This window comes from Eretmochelys imbricata, chromosome 1 (genome assembly GCF_965152235.1).
Source record: "Eretmochelys imbricata isolate rEreImb1 chromosome 1, rEreImb1.hap1, whole genome shotgun sequence".
In the NCBI taxonomy this organism is placed as follows: domain Eukaryota; kingdom Metazoa; phylum Chordata; order Testudines; family Cheloniidae; genus Eretmochelys; species Eretmochelys imbricata.
The window spans coordinates 184551739-184571267 of record NC_135572.1 but is presented as its reverse complement, the minus strand read 5'-3'; positions in this window follow the sequence as shown (position 1 = coordinate 184571267).

The following is a 19529-nucleotide window of genomic DNA, read 5'->3' as shown; positions in this document are numbered from 1 at the left end:
CACCAAACTTTCCCAGAAAAAGCCTTTGAGAAAAGGAGATTTTCACAGTAAACAACTTTGGGATTTGGTAGACAAACAAAAAGAAAGTTCCAAAGTTGGCAACCCTTCATTTAAAAAAACCCCTACTTTTTGGTTCTCCAAACTGAATACAAAGAGATAGTTAACTTGAACTTCACCATCTGACCTCAGCTTCCATGGTATCACACAAGGAGAGCAGAGGTCTCTCAGGCATCAAGGACACAACTCTCCTAGAACTTTCGGATTAAAATCACACCTAAGCTGCATCCAAAAATGAACTGGAAGCAGTCCATACAATGATGCATAGGTGGTGTCTGTCAGAAGCACAAGGAAGCAGCCATCTGATTTTCTATTTAGTATGGCAGGAAAGGGAAGATCTAGATTCAGTGTGGGAATCAGCCATTTCTGACAAAGAAAGACTAACATTTACACTTGTATTTTTCTTTTGTAAAAAGCTTTTAATTTGTTCAGTACTGTCATTGAACTCATCTACAACATAGATTCTATTCCATGTAGTTTAAATTTCTCCTTTTTTACACATTCATTCCAAAGTCTATTCCTTTGTCTTTAGAAAGAATGTCATCTCCCTGTTAAACGCTTTAATTTATAAATCACTGAAGTATTACACTTTAGAAATGCCTATTATCAGCTAACATGACATGGCAATCAAATAAGCACACTGTGCGTGTCACTAGACCTCAATAATTGGAAACTATCTTTCCATAAAAAATAGCAGCTGCAGGAAGCATGAAGTTGAAAAACTTTCTGTAACAGCTTGCATGAAGAGGACTGATAATATGAGTCCTTTTTTTCCCTGTAGAATCTCAGCATCTTAAACGCAGTAATTGTAAGTGGCTTAAAATGTATTTAAATTTACTGTAAAAAAATTCTCTACATTCAAGCTGGCTGGTTAAATATGATTTGGCAGAAAAATCTTTTGACCAATGGCAAAGCCAAAAGGACCCATTGAACATTTGTAAAAATGTGCCATGCAATAAGCAAAAATGGTAATAACTCAATGAGATGTGTAAGCTACATGCCATCTGCAATAAAGAAAACACTTTGCTCATCAATTTGTTTGTTTTCTTTGTCCTTCCATTGCATCCACCAGATGGGAGCCCAATAGGCATACGTAACATACATGGATGTTTGTAGCACTGTGCCAGTAGCCTCATCCCAGCTGTATCTATTTCTCTGTTAAATGGCTCAGAAATTTCTTGTATATCCATTGGTATAACTGCTTGGAAATAACAAGATACAGGGCATGCATCTGGTTTTTGGAGAAATTGATGGTTTTTCAGTTAATAGTATTTTATCTGGTCACATTATAGATCTATAGATAAAGTGATGTGTGTCCAAAATTGTTTGTTAATTTTTGATAATATCTGTTCATGACAAGCAGAGACTATACTGCTTAGCAGGCTCTGAATATGTGTCTAAATTAGTAATATAACCCAGCTCTTTCTTGGTCTTTACATCTTTTGATGCACAAGTTAATATCTGCTCTTAGCTCACATCAAAATATTATTCAGTTTAAACAGCTTTGTGCTGCTGAAAGAAGTGTATTTGATAAACTTTGAATCAGTGATTCCTTTTTAACATAAAGAAGTCATTAGAAGCATTGAATACCATTCTCTTTTGAAGGACATATTTTTATGTTCATGAAAACACACACAGTGGTATACAGAAAGGGATAAAACAGACCGATTTTTGTAAAGAAATCTTTGTTCTCCATAAAATCAGTATTTTAAAACTTGGCTGTCTAAAGCTCAATTGTTTTGAAATAGTGAGAAGGCGCTGGAGAGAGAAGTCTTTGTATGGAAATGTTTCCTCATTTGATTCTTGATGTTCTACTGTCAGCGACAAAAGCAGCTACTTGTGCTTAAGCCTTCATGATAGATGTGTTGGTGTCACAGTTTAAACAAACCAGGTCACCTTCAATATAGTTTGGAGTTTAGCAAGAGCTCCAGATCACTGCTCACTTTCACAGACTTCAGTGATGCCCAAGTGCCTTGGAAACCGGGAGTTCTAAAAATCTGCTATTTGAGGTCAGGAATTCAGAATTAGCAGTGAACAGTCTTTTTAAGGGCATCTTAGGTCTACTGCTCCTTGGCAACTAGTTGCTTGTTCGGCCTTTTATCACAAGTCAGAAAAAGAAACACCTTATGCGGACACCCAGCAAGTATTCTGTCACTACTGGTCAGGTTGCTCATTGTGTAGATGCAGCTGGTGCAGATTTGGAGTCAAATTATTACTGATAAGCTATACTTCCTCTCTGAATCCCTTCTGAGTTCTCCTACAAATTGTTGGTATTAAATCACTAAAACTAATGGTATACTTGAATGATTTATTTTTTGTCAGCAAAGATTATAACTGTGCTAACCGTAAGTGTTAATTCTGTGAGCTGAGCCCTGGAGTTTAGGGCACAGAATTTAGAAGCAAGCTGTCCCCTGCAGTTTTGTTTGATGGCTCAATAAATTTCAAGTTTCAGGGGAAAGGCCCTTTCCACGCAGTCCACCTTTAACGTTCAACTTCTGACTATCCCAGCCCTTCCCATCGATGGATTATTTCAGGCTTGTTTAGGATTGAAGACAAGGGAGGATGGCTGTCAGGAGGTGGCTTGCATATTTTCCAATTGTATTAACAACCTTACCACGTATTCACCCAACTTTCAGAAGCATGGGATGAAGTTTGAAAATGAACCAAACTTCACCTGACCTGGTCCTTAGGGTTGAAGTTATTTTGGCCGAGATCCACAAAGGGATTTAGGCAATTAATGCCTAACTTTTAGGCACCTAGCCACCCAGCAGAATCCATTAACCCTCAGTTAGGTGTTTTGTAAGTACAATAGCGGCACATGCCTAACACCACACTAAATAGCTGAGGAGGAAGGAGGCGAAGGCCTCACTTATGCCCTTTATCCCAGTGACTAGGGAACTCATCTTGGGATGTTCACCCTCATTCAATTCCCCTCTCTGCCAAATGAGGAGAAAGGAATTGAAGAGGGGTTTCCAACCTCTCAGGTGAGTGCACTAAACCACTGGAGGATAGAGTCAATCTCACTCTCTGACCTAATGCAATAGGAGAAATTGAGAGAGTCCCACAACAGAATGTCCCAGGGTTGATAGGTTAGAGCACTCACCTAAAACTGGGAAATCCCTGTTCAAAGCTCTTCTCCTCATATGGCAGAGGAGGGAATTGAATGGTATTCTCCCATATCTCAGGTGAACTGTATAACCCTTAAGCCAGTGGTTAGGAAGGAGGGATCTTCCTCCCTCTCCCCCTCCTCTACCTAGAGGTAGGTATTGAGAAAGCACTTTTACCAGAAGCAGACCCACAGGCAAGACAGGTATTGCCCTCCCAATCTTCACCTGGTTTGAAGATTGCTCTGGTGTTTACGGGTGAGATAGATGTCTGGATGCCTGCCTGAGGCAGCAGTGCTCAAGCCTACAGGCAGAAATTTAGGTGCCTAGGGAACTTTAATAGCAGAACTTTAAGTGCCTAGTGAGTTTAGGAGCCTACAGGATTAGGTGGTAAGTGTTTTGTGCATTGTAATGTTACCTAACTCTGAGGCTTAGTCACCTAAATCTGTGCTTTAGGCACTTAAGTCCCTTTGATCTGGACCTTTGAGATTCAAAATGAATATTTTGCCCAGTAAAACAAAAAAAAAACAAACCTGTGTTCCCTGTTTTTTAAGCACAAACTTCAGAGCACCTAGAATACAACCTTCCACCTTCCTCAACCTTCGACTGCTTTCCTTTACACAAAATAATAATTTGGGACTTCCAAAAATTAGCCAATAGGGAGAAAAACAAACCATAAACTCAGCCATCCTAACTTTGTCACTAGTAGAAAAAGTTTTCTCCCACCACAGGATTCTACTCAAAAATTAGTCCAATTTGCATACATTTCCTACCACTGACACTTTGATACATTATGGGTTATGTAAATCTGTGAAACAGCAGCATCTGACACATGAATAAGAATTCTTGTCTCTGCCAACTACTGTAATCATGAACATCTTCAATACAGTCACTACAACAATGTAATCAGCTCACTACTGCTCTTACCTGCACCTCTTCTTAGCCATAGGAAGTTCTCAGTTATTTTCCTGGGTTTCAAAAGGAACTAATGTCTCTACCAACTCAAAATTCTATGGACCTGGTAACCTCAACTATTTTGCCATATGGTATGAGACGTATTGTTCCCTCCTAGCTTCCGGTTTCCATGCTTCAAAATGCTATGTATCAACCAACTGATCTTCCACACCACACGAGCAGGTGTTGACTTTTTGAATTTGCTCAGCAACATCAATTCTTAGTGATAAGTAGATGCAACTTCTGCAGCATTGGATTGCTGACCCCTTTACCCCGAGCATAAACTCAACCTTTCAGAAGCGGTGTGCCGAGTCTTCATTTAGTCACTCTAATTTAAGGTTTTGCGTGCCAGTAATACATTTTAACATTTTTAGAAGGTCTCTTTCTGTAAGTCTATAATATATAACTAAACTATAGTTGTATGTAAAGTAAATAAGGTTTTTAAAACATTTAAGAAGCTTCATTTAAAATTAAATTAAAATGCAGAGCCCCCCGGACCCAGGCAGTGTGAGTGCCATAGGTTGCCTACCCCTGGTCTAGTGAATGAGTAACCTTCTTTCAAGTTCTGCATATGCTAGATCAGGTGAGTTGAAACTCCAAACTGAGTGCTGTTGCCAGGCATTCCCATCAATCATGCTGTCTGCCATGATGCAGCTTTCTGTTGTAGGGGATTTATCTTGTTCTACTTAATTTGTCCTTCCTACTTTAAGATTAACAGTTCTATTACTTCTGTGTCTAGGAAACTAGGAATAAGCATCAATGTAGAAACCCAGAAAAAAATGTCTTTACAAGATTTGAGAGTTCAGGAACTATGCAGCTACTTTAGGACAATTACCATACCGTTCTATTAACCACACAATGCTGAATTAATCCCCTGAGCTCTTATAGGCTGTAAAATTTTTGCACCCTCATACTCACATATATTCTTCATCCTTTATTTCTGATATACAACACTATCCCTGGCACAGCTCTGACATCACAATATTGAAGCTGTTCCGTTTTGCTATAACCCTCTTCCCAGTCCTGGATCAACTCAGCCAACTCTGTAGATCCTCACACCACCCTGCATCTTATTTTCCCCCAGGCCCACTTTTTTACTCCTATTCCCCCCCAGAAATGGCCAGCATGCAATTCCTCTGCCGTGCAGGACCAGTATACAACAACTGAAACTATTTTCTTAGAGCTGCCAGCAAAGCTTCAGCACTAAATCCATGCCTAGTAGCTAGTTACTCTTAAAAGACCTGCTGCATGTCTCCCTCTCTTCCTCTCCACACTTTCCAGACCCTCACACAAGCTGCTACAACCCACCTCACAGTCTCCAACACCCCTCACTGCATGCAGTACTGATTTAATCTACTTTTAAATCTTGATTATTTAAGAAAGAAAATCAGAAAAGCGAAACGTGCCAAAGATTAATTGAAGTCCGCTAGTGACTTTGTGACTGATTTTACTGAGAAGGCACTCAGATGCTACAGTGAGGAGCAGCAGTATAAAATCCTTAGATAGATAGCAAGGAATTATGTTAACACATTTGGAGTTTCTTTTTATATTTTTAAGCACAAGTAAATAAGACAACTCAAAGTTGCTGTACCTAAGTCTTGTCCGATGGGCCTATTGGTTAATTTAGCCTGGAACTACCAATTCTATTTCACTACACAGCAACATGAAAACTAACTATAAACCTGGGACCACATGGTCAGAAATAAGTGGGTGAATGATGTGGACTTTGAAGTGCAGTAAGTGCAACTATGCCAAATAGTAAGAATATGACGGTCACAGAAAAAAAATATGCATAATTCACAGCACAATCACAGTAAAAAATAGATCATTTCATGCCATGGTCATGGTCCTTGTGGACCCTGCTGCTACGCATTTACAGTTTATTAGTTCACTTTCCTCTAGTCCTCTTTGATCACAGGAACTAAAACTGTTAGTGCATGGTAGCAGGATCCATATGAACAGTGCCTTAGTTTGTTTTGGTCAGCTGCCATACATTAACAGTTTGTTAGTTGGCTTTGATCTAGTCATTTTTCAGCAAACTGTTAATGCACGGCTGCTGATCAAAGCAAACTAAGGAACTGTTAATATGCCAAGGAGGGTCCATATAGTAAATGACAAAAAAGTCATGGGTACCATGAAAGTGGTGATCATAATTGTATCTCTTTATATAGCTAAAGAATTTAGTTAAAAATAACAGTTACAAATTTACTTATAGAGACAAGGTGGTTGAGGCAATAGCTTTTATTAGACCCATTTCTGTTGGTAAGAGACAAGCGTGTACGCTTGATATTACCTCACCCACCTTGCCTCTAATGTCCTGGGACCAACCCAACCACAACAACACTGTATACAAATTTACTTATAACAGCCTTGTTATATTCCCACTTCTCGAAGACAGAAAGAAAGATTAGCGTCTTATGTATATATTTGCTCTTCAAGGTTTCTTAAATAATCATCCAAAGATATTATCACTGACTAATTAAGTGTTTTTTAAAAAGTGGGCCAGAGTCACTGGTACTCTGGCTGCTCTGATGATACAAAGGAGCCATAAATCCATTTTGACTGGCAGGTAAATCAGGCATACAGGAGTTGTGTCAACAGTGCAGCATAAAACAGCCTGAGGGTACTTAAAATTCTGGCCAGGAGTGTTTATTAAGAAACAATTACATAATAAAAATAGACAGTAAAAATAATAAAAAAACCAACACTATTTTTTCCAAGACAACAAGCCAGCTCCATTTGTAAAGACAGAGGAAAAGATTTGTATAGGCCAACAATACATTACTATTTCCGGGAGCAAGGAGGAAACAGATGTGTCTCTGTTGAGATGCATCTCAGAATTACCCTGTATTTGGGGAAGTTCTGCATCATTCATGGCTATGGGCTGTGCCTAAAATCAGAATCTATCCTTAAATGAGGACTAATAATACTTAGCAATTCCAGACTATTTAACTTTGCATGTTAGTAAACAACCTCATCACATAAGTAACAAAGAATCACCTAACTATTGAGGCTTGAATAGTGGCAACTCACAATTCATTTCATGTGTCAATTTTCCATGGGTTCCATTTGCATTAGAAGCAAGTCTCTTTCCTTAAAGAGTATGTAGTACTTGTAAAAATTTCTGAAAAATGAAGTCATTTTCTCAAATAACTAAAAATACAAACAGCAAATATAAAAAACTATTACCTTGCCCTGCCAATGTGACTCAACTCTTACCATGAGATACAGTGATCGCTAGGGTTGAGATGGTACTTCAATCTCTATGTCAATGTAACCCTCTACTCAGACTGCTAAACGTGAAGTCAATACATGTGTACTAAGAACTATAATGAGGCTTCCCACTGAATTCTTATCAACCACTGAACAATCCGTAAAATAGCAACTACTATTAGTCATTAACCATTAGAATTGGATTTGAACCAGTGATCTATAGAAAAAGGCTTTGAATACCATTATTAGTGCCTGAACCATCTAGTGAACCACAGAATACATGTTCATAGTGATAAGTAATTTAATCATAAGACAACCTGTGATGAGGTGTTCATCCCACAGCCCTAAAAGGGTTGAGGAACCTGACAAGTGTGATAGTTGACACACGCGGGGGTTAGGCTGGAGAAGCAATTTGTGATTGGAAGATGAAGCTCAGAAGAGCAAGTGTGGGCTGAGCTAGTATAAAGCCAAGAAACTGGTAACAAAAATGGTTGGAGTGAGAAACTATACAGCCACCCTGTATGCTTTAGAAAGGGAAAGATTAGGAGCCAGGTTGTGAGGGAAGGGTGTGGAAGCAGAGTAGGAAGCAGCCCAGGGAGAGAGTTGAGAGTTTGGGGACTGAGCAGACCTTGGCTGGGTGTTGTAGGGTCCCTAGGCTGGAACTTGGAGTAGAAGGTGGGCCTGGGTTCCCCTACCAGCCACTGATGGAATGGCATAGCCTGGACAGTAAGTCCAGTTATATTTTGTGCCCTGGAAGGGAAAACCAGTGACCTAGCTGAAGGCCCGAGTCACAAAGGGGAAGGTGCAGCTTCTGACTTGAGAGGGGGTTGCTGAATAAGAGAGGACAACAGACTGAGAGACAGCAAGCAGAGGTGTTGGACCTGGAAGAGAGCTATCCCCAAGAGCAGCCAGGAGGAGGTGCCACATGGAGTGAATGAGTACTTCAAGGAGAGTTGCTTGGCTAAATCCATAAGCATCATACTGAAAATTTACTCTTGTACAGCTAACTAGGATGTTAGTGTGAGTTGCTGAATTGTGAGCCTTCTGTTCTGAAAGAAACTCAATGAAAATTCATTCCACTTTATAGCAGACGTTAGATAGTCTGTGTCAAACACAGCTATTGGTATTCTGAAATTACTGTTTTTCTTAAACTAATTCACTGAACAACCTTGCCACAACTAACTGTTCAAAGTCCCATGGAATAAAGCAGGAATCCTCTGTACCAAAATAACATGTGATCCTGTAATTAAACACCTTACCACAATGTCACACACACAAAAACCAAGAGACGCATGAAGGATGGGCAAGTAGCTTTAAACTGGTCATTTCTTGATTACTCAGTGTTTCACTTTACAACTGGAACAATCTCTTCATGTAGTTTTATTTTGTACAGAATTTTTTTTTACTTTGAAGAAAAGAAACTGTCAAGTAATACTGTTTGATACATAGCAGAAGAATGCTCTGCACAGCACAGTATGGTCGGTCAGTCACTTACATGAAAGACCTTGCCTTACTCCAAATGTGCCCTCGCTTATGCTGGAGGAGACAGGATTCCTTAGGACCCAGGCCTCCTTTCATAGACATTGAAGGGTCAAAATCCATTTGCTGTGGATGAAAGATCTTAACTACAGTTTCTGCTAAGAACTTTTCATATAGGCCAGAATAAGGACTAGCGAACAAAGAACAATACATAGCTAAGAGAAAGCTGGGGTAAACAGATAGCCTTGTGTGTTTCAAGTCAGTGAGCGGAGTCAGCATAACTCCGAATGTAATTGGGCATCCTTACCACAACTTATAGACACATGAAGCACTGAGAAAGGCCTCACGGTTATTCCCTAATGCAGGGAGGAGATAGTGGTACAATACCCCTCAGGTCCCAGACAGAGTTTGGGGAGAGGCGTAATATGATTGACATGAGTTATGACACCCTCCCCTCACAGATGTATGCCAACCCACAGAAATGCAAGGGTAAACTTATAGACAATTGATATTGTTAATACTAATTACTGCTTTTTTGCTTTAAATCTCCAGGAATGTACCTGTTGGTCAACTGGGAGAGCTGCTACCTCATTCCCCTGAACCCCAAAATTAGGATTTAACCTATGTACTTTAATAGACATAGTTGGGGGTAATTACCTGTGTGTCAGCAATATGTTCATTTGGGCCATGGGTAGAGCCATTATGTAATCTTTTAGACCATTGGCCTATTGTGGTGATCTTGTCTTGCTGCTAGAACCTATCCAGAGGCTTGGGAAAACCCATCCCCGTCGCTTCCCTCTGCCCAATGAGCACCCTATATAATCTATTGTAATTAATTGTTCTGCAGTATCTCTGAGCCTAATAAGCAAAGTGACACTGTCAGGGCTGTGCGTAATAAACTCCTGTGCTTGACTCTACACGGTGTGGATTACTGTTTCTTCAGACATTTTAACAGATGATATTCCACAATCCTCTACTCAGCAAACCTGAAAACTCCATTCCACTTTATTAAGCATCCATGTGCACATCCAGTACAATTTTGAGATACTGTCTTTTCAATAGAAATTTCCACTCAGTTTGTTTTTATATATATATATATATATATATATACACACACACACACACACACACACACACACACACAGTGCGAATAGTGTTCAGTTTTAATCTTAATGTAAACAAATATATATGTACAAAGTGTGTTTTGAACCCTCATAATTCAGTTAAATCAAGTCTAAATTTTCCCAAACCAGGAAGAGGAAGGTCTATAATATAGGAACTGTTGAATTTTAAGTTACCATTACCTTCTGCAGATACACAGAACTGTTGCAAGAAGACAGCAAAAAACAAACTCTTAGCAGAAATAGTAGATTTTCACCATTCTCTCAGTGAAACTTGAAGGAGGCATGGTGTGAGTAGTTTCTAACTCTCATAGTTATCAAGAAAAATGGGACTTGAGTGTAGCCATTGCAGAGACACCTGCCTGTGTCCAGGGGCACTATGTGGGGAGGAAAAGGGAGGCCAGGGGCCCCAGGCCCCTCCCCCACCCATTGTGTGGCTCTGAGTGGAGACCCAGCAGCAGCCACCTACCCTGCCGGCCATGCCCGAGACAGCAGTGGGAGGCATCCCTACAGCTGGGTATTCACCAAATACGTAAGTAGTAATGTTAGTCTGCAGTGAGGATGTCCTAGCACAAGGGAGTCCTGACGTGTGGGCACTGGCAGCTGGAGCTCATCAGGACCCAGTGCTTTCTTCCTTGGCAGCAGCCCCACAAACCTGCCTGGGCCTAGCTCTGCCCTTTTTGAGCCCCATGGTCTTCACTGTCCCAGGATAGGCGCCATACTGGAGAGGCATTCTCTCCCTAGGAAAATTCTTGTTGAAACCTGTCTGCATCTTCAGACAGCCTGAAACAATAATTCCAGGGAGGGATGAACTGCTCCATACAGTTCCATCAAAAGCCCATTGTTCTCGCAGAACCCTGCCAACAGCACCCAGGTAGTGTATGTGTGGCAGAAGTAGAAGAGTGCATCAGGACCACCCCCACATCCCAAGCAGATCCACACTGGTTGGTGGGGTAAATCCTGACTTCTCCCCTCTCCCCAGCTGCCATCCTTCCTCTCCAAGAGATGAGGATGGGAGATGTCAATTTGAGTTACGCTATTCAAATTGCATAGCTTAGATCGACTTGTTCCTTTAGTGTAGGAAAGGCCTAAGATTTGTTGCTTTACAACCTTAAGCAACTATAATGCTTAAAGTGTAATAAAAATGACAGTTAATATGTAGACTGAAGAAAAAAGTAGGTATAAAATATTTAAAAAAAACAAGGAAAGACTTCTGTTTTTCATCCCTATCTATTGCCCTCTTTCCCCCTCAATCCCTGCAATATTTGCAGATGTATAATACCCTACTTCTGCATGACAAGTATATTAAAATGGCATTAAAATAATAAAGCTAATAGTTTCAACTGAATTGTTCATAAGAATTGCCTGAACCTCAATGAAAATGTACTCATAGATAAACCTCATTTTAGTGAGCTAAATACATTGTCAAAATGTCATTACTTTATGCACATTGACACAAAGAATTATTTTTCTAAGGTTGGTAACACTGATGCCGGTCTGGATTTGTGAATCTCTAGGTGAACTTCTATGCACCAATAGGCATCAAGGCCACTGTGTGAACCGTAGAGCTACGACCAAATGACTTCTAGCAGTGCTATCCTCCAGCAGAAGGATGCAAAAGTTATTCAAACACACTTCATTATGGGTACTTGCCATTTCTTCTTTGCCTTAAGTGGCAATATGACACACACACACACAGACACATTATATATATAGTCTGCAAAGTGTAAAATAAAAATAAAATGCATAATTTTGATTTAAGACAACTGCTTGGGGTTGGTGCTAGTTACATTCTGGTGTGCGTGTTTTCCATTAGCATACATTCACAAATACTAGCAAAGAGGAAAAATACCCCTATGCTATGACTATACAGGCCACCTTTTTTTGCCCTATAAGCTTATTTCTCTTCTAACCTAATGCATATTCTCTGTGATAGGGTTTTATATTATTTGATTGTTTGTACACTTCTATCTAGGAACAGAATACACTACGTCTGCTCCAATGGCAAAATTCTACCAACTAAAGGACAAGGGAAAGATGACCATGCATACCCTATTGTGTGTGAAAATCCTAAATTCAGTGTCAACACTGAGTAGCGGCACTGATTTAAAAATAAATAAATAAAGCGGCTGATGCTACAAACACTTACAACCATGTTTTGGTTGTACTATTTCTCAGAATTCTATCAGACTATTCAAAAGAGTAAGCTCTACAATCAGTAGTAATGGTTTTATGTGGTAACCTTGCTTGTGGAGCTGATTAACTGATAATTATTTCGGAATGTACTTCTGCTAAATAAGAGAAGTGGGGAAGAAATCATCATTCCCATGAGACTAAAAAGAAAAACAAAGAGAAAAGAAAATTGAAAAGAAAGCCAGTGAAAGAAAAGTGAATTTCTCCACATGACTTCAATTGCCCAGCAGTTGAAAGTGCTATAGAGGATATGACAGCTGTCAATTTTTATTCCTACATTGTTGTATGTAATACCAGTTTTTTTCTAAATTGATTAAACTTTAGGAGCTGAAAATGTGTTGCAATAAGTCATATTTTGAACCACACTTGTATGCTGCTGGGCACTGAAGTGTCAGAGTAAAAAAAAAAAAAGAATCAGTTAACAACAGATCGGTGAGTAACTAGTCAAATAATCAATTACATGTCTGTGACTGCACCTTAGCCTCTGTTTTAATAGGTCCCCTGACTCTGAATTTCCTTTAATAGTACTGACAGATTTTTTTTTCCCCAGGTATTTTGAACAAAGAGATATGGATTACTTGAATAGTCTTTCTTCTGGCTCCAGAGCATCTGACTAGTATCAGCACCTGCCTGTAACTCACAAACACTCCATTTTTTCCACACTGGTGGAAATTATACATAGCTGAATGATTACAGAAGATGAAAAATACATTGAGGACCACACACAAAAATCTGCCTATTTCTTCACTCAAAAACATACTAATACAGTGGTTGTACTTATTATTTTCCATTTGTATTGTGGCAGTGCCCAGAGGTTCTGATCAGGACTAGGGCCCCGATGCGCTAATAATAGTGTACTCACAGGAAGACAGGATATATGCCCTGAAGAGTTTACAGTTTTTACACTTTAAAACAAGATGCAACAATTGGCCCTAAATGAATGGAGATAGAAGGACTAGGGTAAGAGTGATGACGACACATAGCTGTACAGATTTGATGGTCGCTGGTCATTCAAAGGTTATCTGTATCTTGTAATCAAAAAAAGCTAAACAGAAGAGATCAGCAATGACTGATGGATAACTGGTAGAGATTACCAGCTCAAAATTTCTTAGAGGATTGTCACAGAAGCAGATCTTATGTAGAGATCTGAAGGCAAGACAGGGACTGGGCTAGGTTTTTCACAAACTTGTTTGGTAAGGGGTTCCATATCTAAGGGACTATGATGGGGTATACAAACCCCACATTGAAGAACAATGTCTTAAGGAACACACCTGCAAAGCCTTCACAAGCTGGAGGCCTGGCAGGGTTTTAAAAAGGGGAGCAGAGCACTTCAGGAGCAGGCAGTGGAAGGGAGCAGGTGGCTGCTCTGAGGGGAAAGTACTACTCAAGGGCTCATTGCCCGGGACCTGACAACAGATCTTCACAAAAGAGGAGAGGATGGAGTGTGTGGGTCAGAGATGTGATAGGAGTGATTTATTGTGGGAAGCTGAAGGAGACTGAAGTAGGAAGTGGTCGGGGGGTGGGGGGGAAGCAGCAGCTTAGCACCCTAAGGTGTTGGGTGTAGCTGCCCACCATTGTATCCTGGCCCAAAGCCCAGGGGAAAGGCTGGCCACACTCCCCTTCCTCCTCCAAAAGGACAATACTCTGGTGACAAGCAAGTGGGAAAAGACAGTGTCTGTTCAAGGACCGAACCCTCAATAGGGTTGCCAACCGTCTAATCGCACAAACCCGAACACCCTTGACCAGCCCCTTCCCTGAGGCCAGACTTCTCTCTCACCCTTTCTCTGAGGTCCTGGTCCTGCTCACTCCATCCCCCCTCCCTCCATCACTCACTCTCCCCCACCCTCACTCACTTTCACCAGGCTGGGGTTGGCGTGCAGGTTCTGAGCTGGGGCCAAGGGGTTCAGAGTGTGGGAGAGGACTCCGGGATGACCCTGGAGCAGGGGGTTGTGGTGCAGTAGGGAGTTTGGGGTGCTGGTTCTGGGAGGGCGTTTGTGTGTGCAAGGGCAACGCTTACCTCAGGTGATTCCTGGAAGCGGCGGCGTGTCCCTGAGGCTCCTAGGCTCAGGAGCGGCCAGGTGGCTCTGCCAATGGAAGCTGCGGCGTCAGGGCTTGGGGCCAGTGCAATATGCAGACCCCCCTCGGCTACCCCTGCGCTTAGGAGCTGGAGGCCCCAGCTGCTTCCGGGAGTGGCACAGAGCCAGGGCAAGTAGGGAGCGTGTCTTATCCCCGCTACGCCGCTCACCGGACTTTTGGCCTGTTAAAATCTCCCAGATTGCTTTCAATAGCAACCGGGAGATTGAGGATGATTCTGGGAGACTCCAGCCAATCCGGGAGAGTTGGCAATCCTAGCCCTCAAAGCCCCTACGCTAAAAGGGAGGATTGGAAACCCCTGGGTTGGAGGTACTGATCAACAGGACTGTGCTTCAATGGGAGAACCCCTACCTGACCACTAGGCTGCACTGTCAGAGGTTGTGCACCTTCTACAGGGACCTAAAGTGTGAGGAAAAACAGCATGAATGTGATTCAGTGAAGAAAGGGAAATCTGGAAGAGTTAAACAGTGAGTAACAGAATCAAAAGGATGGGCAAGGGGAAAGTTCTCAACACAAACCTCAGCTGTCCACATTGCATATACACTGCTGTACCTTGAAGCATGGATCCATGAAGAGAGCTTTGCAGCAACTTGCTCCCCTCCTCCATCCTGACCACCAAGCCTGCACAACCCCTTCATCTCTGAATGAGAGATGCTTGGAATACTGTGCAGAATGGACATCCACTCGACTCAGAAGGGAGCATGCAATGGAATAAGAGGAGGAAGGGAATGACAGGTGCCAGGCTAATCAAAGGGAGCACTGAGTAAAAGAAAGAAAAAAAAATAGGCACAAGAAACGCATCTATTCTACACTGAAAACATTCTCCCTATGTGCAGGTTAAAAAAAAGTGTTGGTTTTGAAAGTCACCCACCTTTCTTCCCTACTCGTGTAGTGGCCCCTAGTGTTGGAATAGCTGCAGATTGTAGCAGTAGGATTGTCACAGCAAAAGATGATGCCAGTACACCAGACCAGTGGCTCTCAACCTTTCCAGACAACTATACCCCTTTAAGTAGTCTGATCTGTCTTGTGTATCCATCCCCAAGTTACACCTCACTTAAAATCTACTTGCTTACAAAAGCAGACATAAAAAAAGTGTCACAACACACTATTACTGAAAAATTGCTCACTTCCTCATACAATTATAAGGTAAATCAATTGGAATATAGATACAGTATATAGAGCAGTATAAACAAGTCATGAAATTTGAGTTTGTGCTGACTTGGATAGTGCTTTTTATGTAGTTTGTTATAAAACTAGGCAAATATCTGGATGAGTTGATGTAGCCCCTGGAAGACTTCTGTGTACCACCAGGGTCACACATACCCCTGGCTGAGAACCATTGCACCAGACTATCACAATTTGTGAGCTCCAAGCAAACAAAAAAAATTGGCACCTAGCGTACCATATCCAATATGCTTTTTTTGGTTTCGCTTTTTTCCCTGTAATTTTTTTTTTTTTTATAACTTATTTTAGTAGACACTATCCTCAAGCTTATATTTCATGATCTGTCTACACTAAAGGGTGGAAACCCACCCTTTCTCCCCTCATGTGACTTGATTGCCAATGACTAATAATTAATTAGCTCATGCTTGTTAACAAGTTTGTAAAGGCTCATCTGGGCATTCTCCAAATGTTTGTTCCAGTTTACAAACATTTGTGGTTTATCTTAAGATATGTTCACACTGGAGTTTTACCTCCCACTAATTGATTGGGAATGAACCTGAGGTAGTTAAAACCAATCATTTGTTCAAGGCTAAGAGAGTGCCCCAGACCTGCCTTCCAAAGTTGTTACTATTTTGAGTTAATTGGAAATCACATAACTTGAGATAAAAACCTCCATCATCAACTTACTAGCCCTGCAGCAATTCTCCAGAAAGGGGCTATTTTTGCAGTTGAAGGAAACCCGGCTGCATACACCTAGACCACATATCATTTGAAAGCTTATGTTTACATGGGGTAGGACGTAGAGCTGTCAAGTGAGGTGAAACAATGGTACCCAAACTAAAAGTTAGTTTGCATGGTTCCAGAACCACTGCAACATGACTATGTCTACAGTTTTTACTGTTAAAGTTAAAGTTAATTTCAGCACATTAATGTGGTGTTTATTGGTCAAAGCTACCAAACGACAATGACTTTTCCCCCAGAAATGATAAAGCTGCTTAGCGTGTGGCAAAATGGAAAAGATCAACACTTTACATTCTATATTCTTAATTGTCAAAGTATCTCATGGATGGTTATAATGGTTTTCTATAATTTCAGTTGAAATTTACTGACCAGATCAGTCTCACACGGAATGAATATTGTACTCCATTTGCAGTAGATTATGTGTCCCTTGTTTGTACTACATAATGGGTAGATATAAATGCATATAAATCCCTAATGTAATGCTTCTCCATATGTAAGCTTTTGTACATACAACATAGCATCTAGTCTGTCTGGTAGAAGGTTTCAATTTGTAATTGCTTATGCAGGCAGCATTAGCCTTTGAAATATTCTAGAAACTAGCATTTTAATTCAGTGACATTTATACACAGTTCAGTATTAGTATTAGAGCATTATACAGCTTCCTAATGGGCTTCACTCAAAGTGTCCCTAAACAAAAATGGCAATTTTGATACTAATATATAGCTCTAATTTATATCTAATTTAGCACAAGCCTACATACTTAGCCTTTTTTTTTTTCCTGGACAACAACATACTTTAGGAATTTTATCTGTACAGGGAAGTTACAATGTATTAAGACATGGAGAACACAAGCCTCTGCAAGTTTACATCAAAGAGAGCCTCTCCACAAACTTTGAAAAATGTGTTTGTAATGGGGAGTAGAGACATAGTGGAGTAGAGAAGGCGCTAGAGAGGCCTAGCTAGCCCCATACCTTCAGCCTTATCCATCATGTATGACAGGCAGGAGGCCTTTAAAAGGGAGGGAACTGCAGACGGATTGAGGTAAGAGGGGTGAGACTGCCATAATCAGGAGACTGCAGGGAGTGACTCCTGCAGCCACAGGGGAACTGTCATCCAGGATATCTTTATTCAGACCCTATGAGAGAGGCTTAAGGTAGCCCATAAAGGGTAGAGACCTTTGAAAGTAGGAAGGAACTATGGCCTGTACCGGAGCCATCCAGAGCAAATAACTGGGCTTGGTCAGGTGCTCCCATCCTCTGGAAGAAAAACTTCCAGGGACTCCTTTACAAGTGGAGGAGAATGCGGACACTAGGTTGGTCCTGCTAAGAAGGGAAGAATTAAAAAAAAAATACAAAACACAAAACACCACACGAGAGGTTCAGGGATTGTAAAGACCCTCAAGACATTGATCTAGAACGGCTATTGAAATGGGTCACTGAAAATCAGCAGCAGCAACAGCAGCAGCTGCTGCAACAGTTCACCACCCAGCAACAGGAGCCGGTGCACTGCATGCCAATAGTAGCAACAACAGAAACTGGTGCAGCAAATGCTGTCTGCCCACCCTACAGCCTCCAGGGGCAACCGATGGGGGTGGGAAGGGGGGTGGAGAAGAAAGAAAGAAAATGCTAACAGCCTTCCCAGTGAAACTGGCCAAGATAGGCTTGGATGACAACCCCAAGGTGTTCCTCACTACTTTTGAGCTGGTGGCATCTGTTGGGGATGGGTCCCAGAATACTGCGCTGTGCTAGTGGCACTCCATTTTTGGGGGACCGGCTCAAACCGCCTACTGGGAACTTGACTCAGCATCAGCCCAACACTATGTGAAGGTAAAACAGGTAATCCTTGATGAGTTAGACATCACCATGGAGACACTGCTGGCAATTCTGGTAGGAGGCATACCTTCCGAGTGTATGCCTAGAGAAGTTAAAAGATCAAGGCTTGTGGTAGTTGAAGCAGGAGTCCCAGATGGGGGTACAGGCCCATCCTCCTCGAGAGACAGGACAGGCCTAGGTGTTAAGGCAGACCCTGGAGGATCCAATGACTCTTACTGAGAACTACTTAACCACCTACAACCCCCAGGGACAACTGAGGGCTGGTCACTGACAGAGAGATGCACCAAGAGTCAGTGGCACAAGATACAAGACTTGAGTTGGCTCTGCAAGGATCCTTGATGGCAGAGAAGCTAGGTCCTCACCCTGGAGCAGTGAGGAAGGAGAGCAGCTTGGCAGAGTCCTTTGCTGCCTATAAAGGGCCTTCTAGTCCCACATGGTAGAATCCATGGCAAAGTCCCAGAAATGTCAGACCAACAGGGCAATGGTTTGCCATGCCAAACTCTAATGTCTGTGTCATCCAGTGGGAAGTGCTTCTCCTGTGGGCAGGTGGGCCACTTCTGTAGGGACTGTCCCTATATGGAATATGCCTTTGGGCAAGTGTGGACCACAGAGTCTAGGGACCATAAGAAAAGTGCTGCCAAGCAAGTAGATCCAGTGTGGGTGAACAGGAAGAAAGTAAATAGGGATGAGGGACTTGGAATGTGATCAGACCCTGATTCACCATCAACTCTTAGACCTGGGGAAGGAAACAGGGAGAACAATATTCCTCCAGTGCGTCCAGGGGGACATAAAACTGTACTCCATATACCAAGTATGACTGAAGATTGGGGACCATTCAGCTACCATGCAGGTGGTCTTAGCAGCCATATTGGCCTACCTGGTTATACTAGTTAGGGCCTAGGAACAATTCAGTGAGGTCCTGGCAGGACATGCAAAACTGCAACTTCAGGACCTAAGTCTCTCCTCCATGGAACCTGCACGGGTGGGAGTGAACAAATTCGACAACCCTGGTGAGGGACCATCTAGCCAAAGTGTTAAGCCTTTCTCCCAGCGTAATCCTCTGCTGAAAGCGGAGACCTATAATGCCCTTGCCCAAGATACCACTTTTGTGCAGGAACAATAGGCAGATCTCACCCTCTCCCATGCATATGGCCAATTAGCCATAGTAAATGGGGAAATTATAGACCTCCCAGAAAGAGAAACAATGGTGATGCTTTGAATTATGATGTTTTGTTACCGACATGGAGTCTACGTTTTTGACCCAGTGGCAGGGGCCTTTTGAGGTGGTTTGATGATTCGGCCCTGTTGATTATGAGGTACAACAACTGAAGAAAAGAAAAAAAACCACACCCATATCTATCATGGCAACTTACTAAAGACCTGATGGGACAGGGAAGCCTTGGTTATCGTTGCCTTCACCAATGACCCACATTTCCCATGGCATAAATGGATAACACTGACTTATTGAGGGAGATGCTAGAGGATGAACAAAAATCCCAGATGGAGCCACAGATACAAACATTCCCTCAGGTATTCTCCACCCTTCCTGGGCATATGGACCTAACATACCCACACTG